General features: G+C 45.5%; 1 protein-coding gene across 2 annotated transcripts in view; it reads right to left on the bottom strand.

The window, feature by feature from the left end:
* Positions 1-12,194, bottom strand: part of COL6A2 (collagen type VI alpha 2 chain) — a 30,977-nt gene extending 18,783 nt beyond the window's left edge. For both annotated transcript variants that reach the window (XM_043474629.1, XM_043474630.1), the window contains exon 1: positions 12,041-12,194. The gene's annotated coding sequence lies outside the window, so the exon portion shown is untranslated. The remainder of the gene's footprint in view (positions 1-12,040) is intronic.
* Between the last annotated feature and the right edge of the window lie 7,647 nt (positions 12,195-19,841).

The raw sequence follows: 19,841 nt of genomic DNA, 5'->3' as shown, positions 1-19,841 counted from the left end.
ATATCCTGCCTGCACCTTGCAAGGGACCCTGAGCTGGAACCGCCCAGCAACGCCTTCCTTGAGCTCCTAACCTGAATAAATTACGAGACAGTAAATGCTCAGGCGGCACTAGTGGTAAAGAGCCTACCTGCCAAAGCAGGAGACATAAGAGATGCGCGTTAGATTCCTGGGTCGGAAAGATTCCCCTGGAGGAGAGCATGGCAACCCACTCCAGTATTCTTGCCTGGAGAAGCCCATGGACAGAAGAGCCTGGCGGACTACAGTCCATAGGGTTTCAAAGAATCAGACATGACTGAAGTGACTTAGCACATTGTTCTAAATCACTGTTTTGAATACTTTATTATACAGCAATAAATCACTAATAAAGGAATCAGACTCTTCTTCCACAACATTGTAGACTGAAGATGAGACAATAATTCAGAATTTTGACAGGGAAATAAAATGACCCAAGAGATGTCTCCCCAGCCACCTTATCTTTCATATACAAGAATAAACATCTCAGAAAACTAAAAATAGGATTTCCATATGATCCAGCAATGCCAATTCTGGGCATATATCCAGACAAAACTCTAATTCAAAAAGATGCATGCACCCATGTGTACATAGCAGCACTATTTACAACAGCCAGGACACGGAAACAACCCAAATGTCCATTGACAGATGAATGGATAAAGACGTGGTGCATATTTAACACACACAATGGAATGTTACTCAGCCAAAAAAAGGACAACATAATGTCATTGGCAGCAACATGAATGTAACTGGAGATAATCAAACTAAGTGAAGTAGGTCAGACAGAGAAAGACAAATACCATATGATATTACTTACTTGTGAAATCTAAAATATGGCATAAATGAAGTTATCTACCAAATAGAAACAGACTTACAGACATAGAGAACAGACGTGTGGTTGCCAAGGGAGAGAGAGGATGGACTGGGAGTCTGGGGTAAGTATATGCAAACTATTACATTTAGAAAGGTTAAAAAAACAAGGGCCTGCTATATAGCAAAAGGAAGTATATTCAATATCCTCCAATAACTCATAATGAAAAAGAATATGAAAAAGAAAGTATATACATGTATAGCTGAATCACTTTGCTGTGCAGCTTACTGTGAATCAACTATACTTCAATTAAAACAAATAGCGTAAAAAATGGATAAGGACCTCAGATGTAAATGGGCTCAGAACTATGCCACCTACACACCATCCCTAAAAAATATTCTGCAAGGAGTTTCTGCAAACAATAGAGAGGTATTGTGGATTTGGTTCCAGACCACCATAATAGAGCAAATATAATAAAGGGAGTTCAGGGATTTTTTTGGTTTTCTAGTGCATAGAAAAGTTATGTTCACACTATAATGTAGTCTATTGTGTGAAATGGTGTATGTCTTAAAAAACAATATACATAGCTTAATTAAAAGTATTTTATTGCTAAAAAATGCTAATCATCACCTGAGCCTTCAGAGAGTTGTATTAGTAACATCAAAGACTGCTGATCACAGATCATCATAACAAGGTAATAACAAAAAGTCTGAAATATTTCAAGAACTCCCCAAATGTGACAGAGACACAAAGTGAGCAAATACAGTTGAAGAAATGGCTCTGATAAACTTGCCTAATGCAGGGTTGCCACAAGCTACTGATTTGTAAAAACCAAAATATCTGCAAGGTGCAATAATGTGAAGTACATTAAAATAAGGTATGTATGTCACTGCTCTATTAAAGCCACCAAACATCCATTTATGATTAAAAAACCAGACAAGGCAAACCTCATAAGAGATTTAGGAGTTGGATTAACACTATAAAGGATATGAATTTCAAATCAAGAAAAGTTATGACAAACCTAAACAATGTATTAAAAAGTAGAGACATCACTTTGCTGACAAAGGTCCATCTAGTCAAAGGTGTGGTTTCTCTAGTAGTCATGTACAGATGTGAGAGTTGGACCATAAAGAAAGCTGAATGCCAAAGAATTGATGCTTTTTTTTTTCAGGGCAGAATTTTAAAAATCATTTATTCATGAATCTGGAATGGATTCCCTCTCCCCCAGCCCCCACAAACACGATAACAAGAGGAAAAGATGGCAAACAGTGGTGTCCGGTCTTATTACACAGTGATGACACAATTCTCAAATCAGTCTACTGATCACAACAAAGAGGACGCTAACATCAATGAACTCAACACGATCACGTTTAAGAAGTTCATCAAAATCGGGTCTTTCTTATGAAAGAGGATTTGGAGTACAACCTCCGACAAGAATAACAGCACAGTTCTCTCTTACAATGTCTATTTCATGGCACTCTGCCTCCACAGAGGAGCTAGCTAGTGAAGTTCAGAGTTCACTTAGGGGGTTGCCTTGCAAGTTTCAACCTTAGCCTCTTAGTTTCCTGGAGGTCAGATTGGCTAATGTCCAGAAGTTGTGTGTGTGTGTGTGTGTGTGCGTGTGTGTGTGCACGCGTGCACATGCACACACACACTCAGTCAGTCCTGTCTGACTTTTTGTGACCCCCATGGACTGTAGCCCACCAGACTCCTTTGTCCATGGGATTTTCCAGGCAAGAATACTGGAGTGGGTTGCCATTTCCTTCTCCAGAATTGATGCTTTTGAACTGTGGTGCTGGAGAAGATTCTTGACAGTCCCTAGGACTGCAAGGAGATCAAACCAGGCAATCCTAAAGGAAATCAACCCTGAATATTCACTGGAAGGACTGATGCTGAAGCTCCAATACTTTGGCCACCTGATGCAAAGAGATGACTCACTGGAAAAGACCTGATGCTGGGAAAGACTGAAGGCAGGAGGAGAAGCAGGCAACACAGGATGAGATGGTTAAATGGCATCACTGACTCAATGGACATGAGTTTGAGCAAGCTCCAAGAGACAGTAAAGGACAGAGAAGCCTGGTGTGTCACATTCCAGTGGGTCACAAAGAGTCAGACACAAGTTAGCAACTGAACAACAACAATCAAACTTTACACAAAACTAAAATAGATGTTTTTGTCTGCATGGGTCACAGACTCCTTTAAGAATGTGGACAATTTTACCTGACACAAATACACAGATTACTCATACACAGAAATCATATTCCTTATTACTTCAGTGGACCCATCTATGGAACTGACTCTGGATTTAAAACTCCTGCACCTGAAGAATGACCAGTAGAGTACAAACAATAAAAAAGACAAAGAGTGTGGATCTCACTCTGTCACTCACTGTTGTGTCAGAAGCCAATGCAATAAGACAGTAAAAAGAAACAAGTATAAATCTTGTAAAGGATGAGATGGGAACTCCTTATTAAAGATGGTACTATCTACCGAGAAAACTCAGTAAGATAAACTGAACAAAGTTTAGGGGAGAGAGAAAGGGGTTTCACTGAGGCAGTTATAAGAAAAATACACAAAAATCTACAGGTTTTCTTCTATCAGGAATGACCAATTAGAAAAGGTAATGGAAAAAATACTATTTACACTAGCAAGAAAACCAAAATAAATCCAAGGAATAAACTTAACAAGAACCTAAGGATGTGCATGACTTATGGAAAAAACTCAAAAAATTTCCAAAGAACACAGTTGGAGAGAAAAACCTTGTTCTTAGATGAGAGACACAATACTTAAGAGTATCAGTTATTTCTAACCAAATCTATAATTGAATATAATTTTAACTAAAATTTCCAATAAATTTTCTTTTTTTGTCATTATTTGTTGACAAAATAAATCCTAGGTTCATCTGAAGGAATAAATAAGAGTAGGTGAAAAAAATAAAAAATGAAGGTTGATAAATTTTATGCTATCAAGTGCAATAATGGAATACAATCACAGTAATGAAGTATTTGTTGTTTTGGTGCAGGAAATGGCCAGAAGACCACACAGCAGTGGCATAAAACCATATGAGAACTGAAAAGATGAGATGGCTATTTTTCAGAGCAGTGAAAGAAGGCTGGGAAAAGGGCTCACAATATGACTATAAGTAATCCTACCTCATGCAGGGCACCCAAATAAAATCCAGGAGGAGCAAATAACTGTGTGTAGAGCATGGACTAAAAAGTCTTTGAAGAAAATAGAAAAGATTAAGTGGCATGAAATATCTATGATTACTCTGCACCAGATGGTACACTGCAGATTTTCTTTTAATCTTCACAACAGCCCTTGGATATTAGTGTTAATATAACCTCCATTTCATAGATGAGGAAACTGAGACCAAGATAGGTAACTTGTCCAAGGTGCTCAGCTAGTAGCTGAGCTCCAAATCCAGGCAGCATGGTTTTGAGTCCACAGTCTTGAAAACTAGGCTCTCACATACCACCTTTATTACAACTAAGCAACATGGGCAGAGTGGAAACACCAAGAGCCAGGCAACCATCTCCCCAATGCATGATCAAGATTTAATATTTTTAAGGTTTAAAAATTTTGATGGCCTGTTATTGTGTATTTGTTTACAACTATAATACGTTGTTTTCTGTTGTCTTAAACTTTTTATTAATACATATTGCCCTTCTTTGTCTCTTATAACTCTTTTTGATTTAAAGTTCACTTTACCTGGTGTTGGTATAGCTACCCCTGCTCTTCTTTGGTTCCTATTTGCATGGAATAGCATTTTCCATCCTTTCATTTTCAAACCTATTTGTGTCTTTGGATCTAAAGTGAATCTTTTGTAGACAGTATTTAGCTGGTTGGTGTTTTTTAAAGTCCATTCAGCCAGTATCTGTCTTTTGCTTGGACGGTATAATCCATTTACAATTCAAGTAGCTATTGATAAGGAGAGACTTACTTCTGTAGTTTTGCTATTTGTTTTCTATGTACCTTATAGCTTTTTGTTCCTCATTTTCTGCATTACTATCTTCCTTTCTGTGTAGCTGATTGTTGTAGTAAAACATTTACATCCCTTCCTCATTTCTTTTTATGTTTTTAGGTACTTTATGGTTACCATGGGATTAACTTAACATTATAAAATTATAACAATATAATTGGAATTTATGCCAGTTTAACTTTGTGCTGCCTGCCCAGTCATGTCCGACTCTTTGCGACCCCATAAACTGGTAGCCCCCCAGGTTGCTCCATCCATGGAATTTTCCAGGCAAGAATACTGGAGTGGGTTGCCATTTCCTACTCCAGGGGATCTTCCCCACCTAGGGATAGAACTTGTGTCTCTTGTGTCTCCTGCATCATCAGGCAGAATCTTTACCACTGTGCCACCTGGGAAGCCAGTTTAAGTTCAACAACATACACACACAAAACTGCTCCAAAAACACAAGCAAATATTATTTTTAATGCATTGGTCCCTTAAATTATGTAGAAAACAAAACGTGGAGTTACAAATTAAAGTTACAATAATACAAGCTTCAAGAAGAACAGAGGGGGAGGAATCATGTAGCTGATTTCAGACTATACCACAAAGCTACAGTAATCAAAACAGTATAGTACTGGCACAAAAACAGACACATAGATCAACAGGAAAGAACAGAGATCCCAGTGCACAAACCATGCACTTATGGTCATTAATCTATGACAAAGGAGGCAAGAATATACAATGAAGAAGAGACAGTCTCTTCAATAACTGGTGCTGGGAAAACTGGACAGCTAAATGTAAAAGAGGAAATTAGAACATTCTCTAACACTATATACAAAAATAAACTCAAAATGGATTGAAGATCTAAACGTAAGACTGGATACCATAAAACTCCCAAAGGAAACACAGAACACTCTTTGACATAAATCACAGCAGTATTATTATTATTTTTTTGCTCTGTCTCCAAAAACAAAGGAAATAAAACCAGAATTAAACAAATGAAATCTAATTACACTTAAAAGCTTTTTCACAGCAGAGGAAACCATTGACAAAATGAAAAGACAACCTGCTGAATGAGAAAAGATATTTGCAAATGATATGACCAATAATGGGTTGTGCATGTGTGTTAGTCACTCAGTTGTGTCCAACTCTTTGCGACCCCATGAACTGTAGCCTGCCAGGATCCTCTGTCCATGGGATTTCCCAGGCAAGAATACTGGAGTGGGTTGCCATTTCCTTCTCCAAATAAGGCATTACTATCCAACATATATAAACAGCTCATACAACTCAACATCAAAAACACAAACAACCCAATTAAAAAATGGGCAGGAAAACTGAATAGATATTTTTCCAAAGAGGAAAGGTAGATGGCCAACAGGTACAGGAAAAGATGCTCAATACTGCTAATCATCAGGGAATTGCTAATCAAAATCACAATAAGATATCACCTCACACATGTCAGAATGGTTATCATCAGAGAGAATACAAATAACAACTGTTGATGAGGATGTAAAGAAAAGGAAACCCTCATGCACTTTTGAAGGGAATTGGTGGATTCCACTGTGGAATCAGTTGGTGCATCCACTGTGAAAAACAGTATGGAGGCTTCTCTAAAAAACTAAAGATAGAGCTACCATATGACCCAGCAATCCCAATCCTGGGTATACATTAGATTAGTTACTGTTTTTTTAGAAAATGTATTAGTCTCTCAAATCATGTAGAAAATAAGTGAGTTATATGCCATTGTTATAATAATAGCTTTATAAAATTGCTCATGTATTTACTTTTACTGAGTTCTTTATATCTTCATATGACTTCAAGTTATTGTCTATTGTCCTTTCATTTCACCTGCAGGACTCTCTTGAGCATTTCTTATAGGGCAGATCTAGTAATGAACTCCTTCAGGTTTTGTTTATCTGGGAAATTTTTAAAGTTTGCCCTCAACTTTGGGGGACAGTTTTGCTGGATATAGAATTTTTGGGTGACATATTTTTTTCTTTTAGCATTTTGAATATGTTAACCCACTGCCTCTGGTTTCCAGAGTTTCTGATGAGACATCTTCTGATAATGTTATTGAAGTTCCTTTGGATATCGCGAGCCACTTCTTTCTTGCTGATATAAATTTTTTCTCTTTGTTTTTGTCTTTTGACAGTTTTATTATAATGTGTAACGTGTGAGTCTCTTTAAGTTCACCTTATTTGTCTTAGATGTTTATATTCATGTCATTCATCAAATTTGGGAAGTTTCTTCACATGTTTCATCTGTCCCTTTCTCTCTCTGTTCCTTCTGGGACTCCCAAGACTGTATGCAGATCCTTTAGGTTCTGTTCACTTTTCTCTAATCTTTTTTTCTTTCTGCTCTTCAGACTCATAATTTCCATTGTCTTATCTTCAATTTCAATGATCCTTTCTTTGCTCAAATTGGCATTTGAAGCCCTCTAATAAAATCATTGTGCTCTTCAGCTCTATTAAATCTTTTTTGATTCTACCAGGTTTTCTATTTATTGATATTTCTATTTTATTAATACATTATTTTTTTTTACTTTCTTCACATCTTCCTTTAGCTCCTTAAGCATCTTTAAGATAGTTGTGTTAAAGTCTTTGTCCAGTAGATCCACCATGAGGTCCTTCTCAGGGATGGTTTTGGTTGGTTTATATTTTTTTCATTGAATGGGCCATATTTTTCTGTTCATTTACTTGCCTTTTGATTTTTGTTAAAAACTGGACATTTGAATCTAATATGGTAACTCTGGAAATCAGATTCTTCTCCTTCTCTAGGGTTTGCTATTTTTTATTGTTTTTGTTTTATTTATGTTGTAGGCTGTCTCTGTGCCAAGGATCAGCCTGAACAGTAAAGGTGCGTGTGTATATGCTAAGTCACTTCAGTTGTGCCCAACTCTTTGTGACCCCATGGACTGTAGCTCGCCAGGCTACTCTGCTCATGGAACTCTCCAGGCAAGAATACTAGAGTGGGTTGCCATTTCCTTCTCCGGGGGATCTTCCTGACTCAGGGGTTGAACCTGTATCTCTTATGTCTCCTGCACTGGCAGGCAGGTTCTTGACCACTTGGGACTTGGGAAGCCCCAAGGAGTAAAGGTAAGGTCTTCTTATATCCTTCCTGAGCCTGTACTTCCCCTAGATATGTGCAGTGCCTGTCTAATTTCCCCTGTATATACAACTGCTTTCCAATGTTATAGTCTTCAATGTCTGACTTCCAAAAGGAGAAAAAGAGAAAAAGAAAAGGGTGGGGGAGGTGCCAGTCTTTTAAATCCCCTGGAAGTCAAGTCAACCAGAGAGGGTAAGGCTTGCAATGATAGGGAAAAGTATAACAATAATGGAAGCCTCTATAGATTTAAAAAGAAAATATCATGAAAAGTATCTTCTCTGATCACAATGGGATGACTTTAGAAGTCAATGACAGAAGGAAAACTAGAAAATTCACAGAATTGTGGGAATTAAACAACGCACTCTTAAACAACCAAAAGATTAAAGAATAATCACAAGGAAAATTAGAAAATACTCACAGACTGATAAAAATGAAAACAAGACATACTAAATACATGAAACACAGTAAAAGCAGGATGAAGGAGAGAATTTACAGCTATAAATGTTTACATAAAACAAGAAAGATCTCAAATCAATAACCTAACTTTACAATTTAAGGAACTAGAAAAAAAAAAAACTAAACATACATCTAGCAGAAGGAGTGAAATAATAAACATTAGAGCAGAGATAAATGAAATGGATAATAGAAAAACAACAGGAAAAAAATCAGTGAAACCAAAAGTTGATTCTTCAAAAAGTTCAACAACACTGACAAACCTTTAGCTAGATGGACTAAGAAAAAAAGAGAGAATATTCAAATCACTAAAATCATAAATGATAATGGGAAATTACTACTTATTCTACAGAAATAAGAAGAATTATAAGAGAGTATTATAATCAGTTGCACATCAACAAATTAGATAACCTAGATGAAATGGACAAATTCCTAGAAACACAAAACCTACAAAGAGAAAATCATGAAGAAAAATCTGAGTATTATTAGTAAGTAGTTTGAATCAGTAACTGAAAATCTGACAAAGAAAAGCCCTGGACTTGATGGCTTTATTGGTGCATCTTATGAAGCATTTAAAGTGAAATTAATATTAATATTTCTCAAACTTTTCCCAAAAAATTGAAGAAGAGGGAATACCTCCAAACTCATTCTATGAAGTCAGCATTACAGATGGCATCATTGACTCATAGAATATGAATTTGAGCAAACTCTGGGAGACAGTGAAGGACAAGGAAGCCCGGTGTGCTGCAGTCCAAGGGGTTACAAAGAGTTGGACACGACTTAGCAACTGAACAATATTACCCCTGATACCAAAACCAGATAGACACTACAAGAAAAGAAAACTACAGCCTAAAATCCTCAACAAAATATTAGGAAACAGAATTCAACAGGATAAAAAAAGGGTTAAACATCATGATCAAGTGGGATTTATTCCCCGAATGCAAAGATGGTTCAACATATGAAAATCAATTAATGTAACACACCACATTAACAGAATGAAGGAAAAACCCACATGATCATCTCAATTGATGCAGAAAAATCTTTTGATCAAATTCAATATCTTTTCATGATTCAAAAACTCAACAAAGTAGGATTAGATGGAAACTATCTCAGCATAATAAAAGTCATTTATGAAAATCCCACAGCAAATATTAAACTCAATTGTGAGAGACTAGAAGTTTTTCTAAGGTCAGAACAAAACAAGATGCCATTTTTACCACTTCTATTCAACATAGTATTGGAAGTCCTAGCCAGAACAATTAGGCAAGGAAGAGAAATAAAAGGTAGAAGTAAAATTATCTCTGTTCATAGGTGATATGATCTTCCATGTACAAAATCCTGAAGAGTCCCCAGAAAGAAACTGTTATATAAATGAATTAATCTAAGTAGCAGGATACAAAGTCAACACACAAAAATAATTTGCATTTCTATATACCAACAATGAACAGCACAAAAGGTAAATTAAGAAAACAATTCCATTTACATCAACTGCACTGTTCCTTTGTGATCTGGCCCAACCCCAACGCATGCTCAGGGTAGGGGCTGGCTTCCAGGTCCTGTTCAGTGAGCAGAATCCCATGAGCCCTGCTTCTCTGCAGATGTGCCCCACACCAGCTCTGCACAAATGTTTGAAAGGAGTCACAGGAGGGACCAATCCAGTGGAACATGGGGTGGGGTTTAAAATAAAAGAATCAAACTATTTGGGTTTTTCTTAAAATAATCATGAGAGCCAAGTTTTCCAGGTATCATAAAGCATTCATGGCAGCAAACACAGTCTCCCTCCTCTCTGTACCTGGAGACCCTGTCCTACAGATGAGAAAATGGCAGGCTCGGCCTACACCCTCTGCTGAGGCCTGGGAAGACCCCTGGGTCCTGCTCCTTCTCCCAGGCACTGGCCCATTCCAGGCAGCTCGACTGACCTGAGGGCTCAGGCGGGTCCACTGCACAACAGAGCCACCTGTGCTGGCTGGCGATGCAGAGTCCACTGGGTGTGAATGTGCCCTGTTGGAGCCTGGTCTCCTATATGTTGCCTTGCCTGTGGCTTCCACCTCGGACGGGCCCAACAACTGCCCCCAACCTGCTGCAGTCTTCACAGCCCTGCCCCCAGGTCACTTTCATCAGCCCAGGGTGGCAGCTTTGCAGTGGCCAGAGTATTTCAGAGGTCCACTGAGACCCATGTCTGGCCGAATGGACACATCTCTGCCCCTTGTATCTAGCCCCTCCAGTCACCTATGCCCCAGGGGCACAGGTCCTCTCCCCACCCCACCTCCTGCCGCCAAGTGACAGGAGGAGGCAGACCACTTCCCTCCCTCCTGGGAGCCCCAAATACCCATCAGGCCTCCTGGCCCTGGTGAGGCAGACAGAGGCAGGGAGGGAATAAACCCTGCTGTAAGAGGGCCTCCAGGCTAGAGCTCCTTTACTGGAAACTAAACCCAGGGAAGTCATTGGAAAAGACCCTGATGCTGGGAGGGATCAGGGGCAGGAGGAGAAGGGGACGACAGAGGATGAGATGGCTGGATGGCATCACTGACTCGATGGGCATGAGTTTGAGTAAACTCCAGGAGTTGGTGATGGACAAGGAGGCTGGCGTGCTGCGATTCATGGGGTTGCAGAGTCGGACACGACTGAGCGACTGAACTGAACTGAACTGAAACCCATGGAAATTTGTGGACCTTAAGCCTCCTTCTTTTAGAGTGTCTGCAACTGAAGAGCCTTTCCTTGGGGACAGCTGGGTGGCCTAGGGGTGTGGAAGCTATCAGCTTCCTCCCTAGGTGCAGGGGAGGATGGTTGGGGGCCCTGGGCAGGATGGCAGGCACACAGGGGTGGCATCCTGCTGTTTTTGATCATCCTTACTGGTATCAGCAGGTACTCCCAGCGGCAGACTTCCCCCCACCACCCCAGTGGGTGCCGGGCCCTGTCCCAGGCTCTGCTGGGGAGGATCCTGAGGATCTGGGGCGGGTGTGGGGCCGGCCCATCAGGGGAGCCACCCAGCATAGTCACCACCCCCCCTCCCCCCACGCTCCCCTCAGTCTCCCTCAGCAGACTCTCGGGTTGGGGGCAGATGCCCAGTGGACACCTCCAGCCTCAGAGGAACGGGGCAGGCTGGGCTCCTGCTGACTCCTGGGTAGGTGGGGTGTGACTGTGACTCCCGTTCCCCTGCTCTCCATCGGAATGTCAGGGACCCCTCCTCCCCTGAGGCCTACTGCAGGGAAGCTGGTCCCTCGGAGCTCATTCTAGGGGCGAGTCTTTCTGGGGAGTAGGGACAACCGCTCCCTCTCAGCTGAGCCGAGGAGGGGGGTCAGCACCCCTGGACACCCCGTGCCCAGTTTCGTCTTGGGCAGGGTGTCATCCCATGGGAGTGAGTTGGGCTCCTCAAACTCTGGAGATGTCCCCAGGCACGAGACACAAGACCGAACCTCCCAGGAACGGCCAGGGGTCTGGCTGCAGATGGGGGACCGGGCACGGATGGCAGGCGTCCGGAGCCCCAGCACGGCGTCCCGAAAGGGAACCCGGCTCTGCCTAGGCGAGACGGGGGCAGCCGGACGGGTCCCCGCGGGAGGCGCCCCAGGAGAGGGCCCGGGAGCCTCAAGCGAGGCCGGCGGTGCAAGTGGGAGCACCGCGGCGGAAGCGGACCCCCGGGCAAGACCCAACTCCCCGCGTCCCCGCGCCGCTCGGCACTGCGCTGTCGGGGGCCTTACCTGACTGCGCTTCGGGCGCCCTCGTCGGACTCGTCCGGAGCGAAGAGGCTCCGGGTCCTGACCGCGCGAGACGGCGCCGAGTGGGCAGAGGGAGGGGCGGCGGGAAGGGCCGCCGCCAGACCCCGCCCCCTCCCCGCCCCCCCGCCCCTCCGCGGCCCGACGGCGGCCACCGGGCGGCGCTGCGGCCACGCGGATGGCGGCAGGGCGGGGCCGGGAGGCGACCCGAGGGGACAGGGGTACGGAAGAGAGGCCCCTCTGCGATCCCTGCTAAGTCAGGACCCCTCCCTGTTCTTGGGATGCTGCTCCGACTGGACACCTGCCCACCTCCCTGCTTGCTGCCCTCTCCCCCATTTCCTGGCGACCTGGAGTGTCTACTACCGGGCTTGGGGCTCCTTACTCACCACTCACTCGGCCCTCGGAGGAATGGCCCTGGGAGGCTGCAGAGTCCTCCCGCCAGGCGTCCTGTTCCCAAGTCCCCCTTGCTCAGAACCGGCGGGCTGGGGTCTCGTTCCTTGCTCAGGGACACGCAGCTCTGTTGACCCATGGATCATTGCCCCGCCACCCAGAGGTGAAGGGCCGGCCTGGAGCCGCAAGAGTGGCCAGGATAGCGGGAGCCTCAGGCTCTCTAGGTGGAGAGGAGGGCCTAGGGGACTGGCCGACCGTTACCCTGTGAGAACCCCAGAGCTGCTCTTGGGACTGGGCCCTGGGGCCTCTGTGATGTCCCTGCCTGAGCATAGTGAGAAGGGGTCCCTGGTAGGGCTGTGGTGGGGGTTGCCACTCCTCAGGACCAGTGCTCCTCCTGGAGGAGGGATGCAAATGGGACTGGGGGCGAGGTCCCTGGCTCTGGGACAGGGCGCCTCACCAGCACCCTTGAAGCGGGCCAGGCAGCGGAAGGTGTCTGCTTGGCCATTGCTGGTCTGTGACTGTCAGGCCCTGGCCGAGTGATGCCGAGACGCTGAACCTGGATGGGGACGTGCAGGCCTGGTCGGAAGGAAAGAGGCCACATGTCAGAGGACTGGTGAGGGAGCCTGTAGGTGTTGACTGTAGTCCTGGGCTGGATTTGCGGGTCCTTGACCCAGAAGGGCTTCCCAGGTGACACTAATGGTGAAAGAACTTGCCTGCTAATGCAGGAGATGCAAGAGACATGGGTCAATCCGTGGGTCGGGGGAAGGAAATGGAAACCCATTCCAGTATTCTTGCCTGGAGAATTCCTTGGACAGTGGAGCCTGGTGGGCCATAGTCCATAGAGTCGCGAAGAGTTGGACATGACTGAAGCAACTTAGCACACATACACTGCCCAGAAGCCAGGACAGAAGATTAGAGAAGCAGGAAAGCTGGACTCAGAGGTCCCGTCTTGGAACGCAGGATTTAATCTCCCAGCAGTCTTCAGGTCACAGGACAGACTCAATTCTGGGATGACTCACAGAGGCCTGGAGAAAGTGCTGGCCCCTGGTGAGCAGAAAGGAAGGGCTGAAGCCATCCTGGTAGAAGGTGGAGGGAGGAACAGACAGGCCCCAGGCTGTGCCAGGTGCAACACCCTTGTCATGGGTTAGTGAGGCCGTTGGCCAGTGATCACGTTCTTTTCCATCCCAATTACCAAAAGAGGCTCAGAAACAGTTTGCAGTCATGTGGGGGCACAACAGTGCTCATTTATGGTTTGGCCTCAGGGCGGTGCCAACTCTCTCCTCTGTCCTAATGCTGGACATCCCCCCAGGACAAGACAGGCCCCTCACACTGAGGTCATCTCACACTGGTCAGGATGGGCCAGGAGGCTAGTGGGCAGGGCCTTAAGACACCCTAGAGGTGCGAGAGGAGCCCTGAGAAATACCGGGAGCTGCTCTTCATGCCGGTTGTAGGGGCTGTTGGCCAGGGCATGCTCAGATGTCCCCAACGTGAAGGACAAGTTACTGTGCCTTGTGTCCCCTCCCAAGGCAGAAGCACAAGCCTGGCAGGCCTCTTGGGTTCTGGAGGCAGCACCTTCCACTGTGAGGCGTACCACTCGACCCCGTGTGTTGGGTGACTCAGACAGAGGGCAGCTTTGAGGGCGTCAGTTCAGTTCAGTCGCTCAGTCGTGTCTGACTCTTTGCGACCCCATGAACCGCAGCACACCAGGCCTCCCTGTCCATCATCAACTCCCGGAGTCCACCCAAACCCATGTCCATGGAGTTGGTAATGCCATCCAACCATCTCAACCTCTGTTGTTCCCTTCTCCCCCTGCCCTCAATCTTTCCCAGCATCAGGGTCTTTTCAAATGAGTCAGCTCTTCGCATCTAGTGGCCAAAGTATTGGAGTGTTAGCTTCAGCATCAGTCCTTCCAATGAACACCCAGGACTGACCTCCTTTAGGATGGACTGGTTGGATCTCCTTGCAGTCCAAGGGACTCTCAAGAGTCTTCTCCAACACCACAGTTCAAAAGCATCAATTCATTGGCATTCAACCTTCTTTATAGTCCAACTCTCACATCCATACATGACTACTGGAAAAACCATAGCCTTGACTAGATGGACCTTTGTTGACAAAGTAATATCTCTGCTTTATAATATGCTGTCTGGTTTGGTCATAACTTTCCTTCCAAGGAGTAAGCGTCTTTTAATTTCATGGCTGCAATCACCATCTGCAGTGATTTTGGAGCCCCAGAACATAAAGTCAGCCACTGTTTCCACTGTTTCCCCATCTATTTGCCATGAAGTGATGGGACCAGATGCCATGATCTTAGTTTTCTGAATGTTGAGCTTTAAGCCAACTTTTTCACTCTCCTCTTTCACTTTCATCAAGAGGCTCTTTAGTTCTTCTTCACTGTCTGCCATAAGGGTGGTGTCATCTGCATATCTGAGGTTATTGATATTTCTCCCGGCAATCTTGCTTCCAGCTTGTGCTTCCTCCAGCCCAGCATTTTGCATGATGTACTCTGTATATAAGTTAAATAAGCAGGTTGACAATATACAGCTTTGATGTACTTCTTTTCCTATTTGGAACCAGTCCATTGTTCCATGTCCAGTCCTAACTGTTGCTTCCTGACCTGCATACAGGTTTCTCAAGAGGCAGGTCAGGTGGTCTGGTATTCCCACGTCTTGAAGAATTTTCCACAGTTTATTGTGATCCACACAGTCAAAGGCTTTGGCATAGTCAATAAAGCAGAAATTGAGGGCGTCAGGGAGCAGGAATGTCTGTGCAGCAGGCCTGGGCCGTTGGCCCTGCACTTGGACCTGTGGTACTGGAGGTGTCAGTGGGCAGGTGCCCCTTGGGCTGTGGGCAGGCCCTGGGCTCTGGAGTGAGGTTGTGTGTCTGTGGACGATACTCACCTTTAGAGAAATGCTTCCTGACTCCCGAGCATGAGGAGCAGCCCGGCCTTGCAGCTCTCTGCCCTGGGGCATCCGTCATCAGGGGTGCTGGGCACTTGCAGCCTCCTGGGACACTGCGTCCCCCGCTTCCTCTGTGGAGGGAGCCATCAGCTCAAGGCCGGCTGTGCTTTCTGCTCTGTTTGCCTGTCCAGGCAGTCATGACATCGTCAGTCACTCAACAGCTTCCTATTTCTCGAGGGGGAGCTCCCCGCCAGGCACTACCTGTGTGCAGCTTCTGACACCTGCTGTCCATGCCCTCCTGCCCTCGCTGCCAAGGAAACAGGTCTGAGAGTGGACATGACCTTCCTGGAAAGAGAACCTCAGCTTTGGAGGTGAGGGTGGTCTCCCGAGCCCTCTGCCTGCAGGGCCGTGCCCGGCTTCAGCGTGGAGAACGGCTGCTGAGTCAGTGAATACCTGAACCTCAGAAGTGCAGGCATCGCAGGGCCTGGCGATTCTGTGGAGATTCATGGGACTGAGACCCTCAGGGTTGCCCGCTGCGTCCAGCCCACCTTGGCTGTGGGGGTGGGGAGTGGTCTGCGAGGTGTGGGACAGATCTCAGACCACAGCAGTGAAACCAGACACCCCATGTGTCCCTGGAAGGACCTCCTGCTGTGGCTTTATTCAGCCTCTATGATCCTTGAGCCCAAGGAGCCTCCCCTTGTCAGAGCCAGGAGGTGGGAGGGGGCCGGAGGGGGCCGTCCTGACGTCCTAGAATTGCAGCTGGGCAATGCCTGCTCCCCGCTCGTCAGTCCATTTGCAGGCTGACAGTGGGGGTGGAGCTCAGGTCATGCTGTCCCCTTGCTCCCACGCCACTGTTCCCTAAGGATTCTGAGGTGCAAAAGGGTGTGGAGGCACTCAGGTCAGCCCTTGGCCTTGGGCAGCTGTCTGCACTGGGATGGCCGCCTGGTCCGGGCCGCATCCATGAGGGGCCTGGCTCAGTCAGAGGCTGGGGGCTCTCAGCCCCGAGAGTTTCCAGGAGGAAGCCAGGTTCCAGGGCCGCTCAAATCTGCGGGGAGGGGTGTGGAGACAAGCTGCATGAAGGGAGTGGACAGCCTAGTCCTAGGCCTCGGCAGCGCAGGCACGCCGAGGCCTGGGACCAGTGACTCCAGGGGATGTGTGTGTGCTTGCAGTGGGGGAAGGAGCGGTGCTTGGCTGTGGGCCCTGCTGGCCATTTCCTCCTCTGCCCACACGTTCTCAGGCCCAGGGAGGCCTTAAGTGTTTCCGTATGGACAAGCCCTCTGTGGCTTTCTCATGTTCAGGGCCTGTTGTGGGACCGTTCTGGGTGGCTGCTGGGACTTTCACAGCCCAGAAATGCATTCAGAAGATGAGTGAGGACTCACATTTTCCTTTGCTCGCTCTCAGGGCTGACAGAGCTAACTCCCGCTCTCCAGGGAAACACGCAGAAACAAGACCTGCCATTAGCAGCGAGGCCGAGAGTCAATGTGTCAGTTCGGATCCCATGCCAGTGGGAGAGCCTCAGCTTTCATGATTTTAAGCCAAAGCCACTCACTGGTCTGGATCATCTTAGCGGGGTTGGGCAGTGGGGCGCTTGTATTCATGACGACCCCGGGGCCCTGTGACAGCTCAGCATGGGCCACCGTCCACCTTTCTGGTGTGAGCCAGAACAGCGGTGAGCCCTGGTGAGGGGCCTGCGAGGGGCCAGGGCACAGGGTGGCAGGAAGGTCAGGGGACTTGTGCTGGCGGGTGAGAGGAAAGGGGCTGTGAGTGCCCGGTGGACTTGACCAAGCCACGTGACGCTCCTGAGGGGTCTTCTCCTGCACATCTGGTCATGTCTTAGGAAGTGAAGCCAGGCTGATGATAGCATCCTGAGCGCTCCCTTCACACGTCTGACTAATGGATCCTGTGTTGTGAGAGCCTCGAAGTCAAGAGACTGGTGCTCGAAAGTTCTAGGTCTTGAATGTCTAATCTCCCCAGCAGTGGTGGTTTTCTCCCTCTGCCACCTCTGGGTACTTATAAACTACATGAAATTAGTTTACAAAATGCCTCAAAATATTTATGCCTCCTCCTGACCAGCCGTGCTGTCCTGAACAGAAAGGGCCCAGAACGTCATGCAACTCAACTTCTGCTGGTTCGGGAAGGCCACTCTGGGATGCCAGGGCTGGCCTGGACGGCTGGGGTGTGGGATGGCCAGGCAGCCACACCACAGGGCTTCCCACTGCGGGTCTGCCTCAGGGGCCAGGTCGCCAGACCCCCAAAGTCTGAGCAAAACTGTCCCATGCACGTCTTCCAGGAAAGAGGACCCACAAGTTTCATGGTATTCTCGAAAGAATAAGTAATTCCAAAGGCATTGCAGATTTTCAAAGAACTGGGACTGAAAAAATTATACAAAAACCGTGTCAAACAAAGTTTAGTCTTTTTAAGATGACTTAGGAGGTCCAGAGGGGTCATACCACCACCGTGACCACCATCACCCCCCCACTGTCACCCCTTCCATGACGACCACACCCCCACCCTCATCACCATCATGATCTTCACTACCACCGGCACCACCACCTTTGGATCCAGGATGGGATCACTTAGAAGTCCTGCAGGGTTGTCTGTTGGCCAGGGTCTTGACTTTCAGTGGTCAAAGCAAGACACAGGACTACTATGACTCAAGAATGGAGGTGTGGGAAGAGGTGCAGAGGTTCTGTGACTGTGATGAGTCTATGCTCCCACCACAACTGAGGCCCTCTCCCATTGCTGCCTCCATCCCGTTTGGCTCTGTCATGCTCTCTCCCCAGGCAAGTGCTGACCATTTCAGGGGCTTATATCTTTAGAAAGTTACAGCCTCTGTTCTCAAAGGTCTTACCATGTGAGTGAAGATGAAAGACACTCATGATGGGTGTGCTTATGTTGGAGTGCTAACCACATGTTCCAGGTGCAGGAGTGTCCTTATCAGTTGTGTTTAATTTCCATGGCCTTTTAAATTTTAGTAATTAAAAAATTTTGACTAGTGTTTGACCCAGAATGTTTATAACATTATTTATTTATTTTGGAGCAGATAATGCGTGTTCATTGTGCAAAATTCAAAAGGTGCAACAGGACATAGAATAGAAAACAGACCTTCCTCTCAGCCCACCCTGCAAGGCCTGACTGGGGAGAATCACTGCCAAGTTCCACAGGGGACACTTCAGACACTGCCCATCATCATTCTCTTAATATTTAGTTTAGTGTACGCCTGGTGGTAATACATCTTTTCAGTTTTCACTTGTCTCTACGATGTTTTATTTAGCCTTCAGTTTTGAAGTCTGTTTCCTAGGCAGAATTCCGTCTCAGCTAAACGACAGAGAAGACAGGCATTGACTTCAGGCTTCCAGATTTGTGGGAAGTCTGTCTTTCTGTGGTTCCTTTGAAGATAATGTGCCTTTCTTCTCTGGTTGCTTCTACGATATTCTGTCTTTGGTTTATAGCTGTTTTCCTGTGACATGCCTAGGAGTGCTATTCTTTGCATTTATCCTGGTTGGCATATGTAGATTCCTTGTCTGAACTTGTAGTATATGCCTTTTTATCAGTTTTAGAAAATTCTTGGCTGTTATCTCTTCACATACTGCCGTTGCCCTATTCTGTCTTTTTTCTCCATCTGGGCCTTAAGTTTCACATATATTAGATATTTTCATTTATCTCTTACGCTCTTTTCTGTATTTTCCGTTTCTCATTTATCCTTCAGTCTTGACCATTTCCTACTGATCATTTTCAACTTTCCAATGATTTTATCTTCTCTTCCGCTGTGTCTAATCATTGTTAATCCCATCCATTGAGTTCTTACTATTAGTCATTATATTTTTTAATTTTTGAACTTCCCATTTTATCTTCAATTTCTAGATTACAGTTCTCTTATTCAGTTGGCTATCTCACCTTCCATTTTATGGGGAAAAATAATATCTCAATATTAATAATATGAGATATTAATCACATTTAAAGTTAACATATGATAACTCTGAAACCAGAGGCACTTTTGGATCTGTTTTTTTCCCCCCTCATATAGTCCTGTCTCTTGACTAACCTGGTGATTTTTTATTAAATGCTGGACATTATTTGTGAAAGATTATAGAAGTTCTTCTTAATATTATCTTCCTTTTTATAGGGTTTACTTTTATTTTAGTGGGAAGTTAGTTTAGGGACAGATAACCTTTTTCTAATCAGGAACTGATGTAATTCAAATCTAGATTTATGCCTTTGTGAAGAATGGTATATTATCACCACTTCTTCCTTACTTTTAGAACATAACTTTCTTTAGTGACCCAGTTGAGAATGCGGCATATTTACCAAGGCTTCTGTTCTTTTGAAGGTCCAGAATTCTAGGTGTTGAACTGAGATAATCGCAAAGACTATGCGTAGCTTAAACAAAAAACAGATTTATTGAGGTGTATTTTACATAACAAACTTCATCCTATTCAGGTGTGCAATTCAATGATTTTCAATAAAGTTGCCAAGTGGTGTGATAATCAACACAAATC

Source organism: Cervus canadensis, chromosome 7, assembly GCF_019320065.1.
Source record: "Cervus canadensis isolate Bull #8, Minnesota chromosome 7, ASM1932006v1, whole genome shotgun sequence".
NCBI lineage: Eukaryota > Metazoa > Chordata > Mammalia > Artiodactyla > Cervidae > Cervus > Cervus canadensis.
Note: the sequence above shows the minus strand (reverse complement) of the source record. Positions and strands in the feature narration are given on the sequence as shown.